We start from the raw sequence: 2,072 nt of genomic DNA on the forward strand, positions 1-2,072 counted from the left end.
GGGAAAGAGCTCACCAGCAGCAGCGCTTTCTCGGCCTCCCCTTCCCTGTCCCTCCCTGTCCTCACAGCCCTCCCAGGGGAGCCTGTGTTCTCCCCTGCAGCCACCTCCCCTCTGGCTTTCTTGGGAAGCAAGGCTGTAACTGGCGGTTACCCAGTTACAACACGAGCCCCCACCTTCTGGCTCGGGGACCCATCTCATTCCTGAACCTCAGTGAGGAGGGGGCTTTGCTTATTCCACCTGCCGCCTCAGTTACCCTCCAGACACATCTATAAGACGCTGCATCCCAGGGAGCCAGGCCGCCGGGCCAGAAGGTGGCCTCTGTGAGGTCCCAGGCCCACGTCTGGAGACCTCCCTGGTGCCCAGGGCTCGTGTTTGGCCACGATGCAGAGCTGCTGCGGCTGGGGTGGCTGAGAGTCGGGACCCTGTAGGGAGTGTTGTCTCTCTCTCCCCTTCTCTCTTGCTCGCTTGCTCATGGAAAAATTAAGCAATTTTTTTTTTTTAAAAAAACTAGGATTTCTCACAAAAGAAGAGAAAAAGATATGACATCCCAATTTTTCAAATGAGAGAGAGGCTGAACACCCCCAGAGGTACATGACTAGAACAAGGGGTAAGATTTGAACTCATCTCTGTTTGTCTACAAAGCCCTGGTATTTCAGGCTGCTGTGTTTCAGGTCAGCCAGGAGGATACCGAGAAGCCCTCCCTCATCTGCTCGCTGAGGGCCCAGCAGTGCCAGTCAGCTCTAGGGCCCGGACTGCCTGGGGGCTCACGGCACAAGGAGTTCTGTCTGCTCAGAGGTACTCTCTTTTTCTTTCTTTCTTTCTTTCTTTCTTTCTTTCTTTCTTTCCTTTCTTCTTCCTTCCTTCCTCTTTCTCCTTCCTTCCTTTCTCTTTCTTTTTTCTCTTTCTTTCTTCTTTTTGAGAGATTTTTGCTATAGGCTGCATGTAGTCACTGGGGATACAGAGAGAAAGTGAGAAATCACCCCCGGGAGGGGATGGCTACACAGCAATCCCTTTTCCTCCATTTTCCTCTCGGGATTCTGGGCACCCACGCACATGCACCCAGCCACTGAGTCTGGGACTTGAACAGTGGACAACTACATGGGAGTCCAGTGCCCTAACCACTACACCACCTGCTGGCCCCCTTTGTTTAATTGTTTTAAGTCTCCTCTTTAACCGTGTTCAGAAACAGAGTGGATATATCCTGTGTTTCACTCAGTCTGTCATTCGGAATTCTCCAGGCTCGGGCTCTTCAGAGAGCAAAAAGTGTCAATGTTTGCTCTCTGAAAAAAATGTCAAAAAGTGTCAACCTTCTTACAAGGAGCGTAAGGCTCCTGAGGGCACCAGCCTTGGGCAGCCCCGGGCCCCTACAGCACCAGCCTCGGGCTCGTGTGTGTCCCTGGTACAGTCAACGCACTGTCAAGCCCTTCGTGTGATGTTGCTGACAGCAGTAAGTCCAGGGCGCTGGGCTCCCCACTAAGACTTCTATGCCAGAGCCCTGCTGCTCAGTCACAAGGCGCCCGTCAGTTCCTGGAGGGTAGGAGGAAGGGCTCAGGTGGGAGCCACACTGGAAGTTAGCAGATTTCTGTTCCGATGGCCTGAAATATGTGACTCTCCTGTTCCAGCTCCCAGTGCCATGAAGCTCAGAAGCAAAAAGGATTTTCTAACCACAGGGGAGGAAGATTTTCTCTTTTGCAGATTCATAGCATTTCAGAAGGGAAAAAAAAAAGAGTAAGAAAAGTCTTCTCCTTTCTCCTGGAAACGTTCTTTCTTTTTCTATCCTAGGTTGCACGCTCCAAGTCTCCTGGGTGATTTCTGGGATTCAGTGGGGACCGGTGTCATGCACTCCACTCTTCTAGCAGACACTCAAGACACACTGCTGCTGTTTGTGGTGCACTGCGTCTCCGAGAGCTGAGGTTGTGTCATGGCATCTACTCTGACACACTGATTGGGTCAGCGGTGGGCCTGTGACACCTTAAGACTCAGGAAGGTCTCTCCGGGAACATCCGGGAGAGGGCTTTTGCTCTTCCTCACTGGATTCACTCTGAGAGGATGACCGGCTGGGGGTCTGGGAG

At 52.3% G+C, this 2,072-nt stretch overlaps 1 long non-coding RNA gene across 2 annotated transcripts in view; it reads left to right on the forward strand.

Moving 5' to 3' along the window:
• The window catches only part of LOC106733201 (uncharacterized), a 2,775-nt gene extending 718 nt beyond the window's left edge, over positions 1–2,057 (forward strand). Inside the window, exons 2-4 of one of the 2 annotated variants that reach the window (XR_001369384.2) lie at positions 512–587; positions 672–795; positions 1,783–2,057. This is a non-coding gene — a long non-coding RNA (uncharacterized LOC106733201). Of the gene's footprint in view, positions 1–511; positions 588–642; positions 796–1,782 lie in introns of both variants that reach the window. The other variant, XR_001369385.2, reaches the window with a different exon arrangement.
• Positions 2,058–2,072: the final 15 nt, after the last annotated feature.

The sequence above is a fragment of the Tupaia chinensis genome, unplaced genomic scaffold (assembly GCF_000334495.1).
Source record: "Tupaia chinensis unplaced genomic scaffold, TupChi_1.0 Scaffold141173_1, whole genome shotgun sequence".
In the NCBI taxonomy this organism is placed as follows: domain Eukaryota; kingdom Metazoa; phylum Chordata; class Mammalia; order Scandentia; family Tupaiidae; genus Tupaia; species Tupaia belangeri.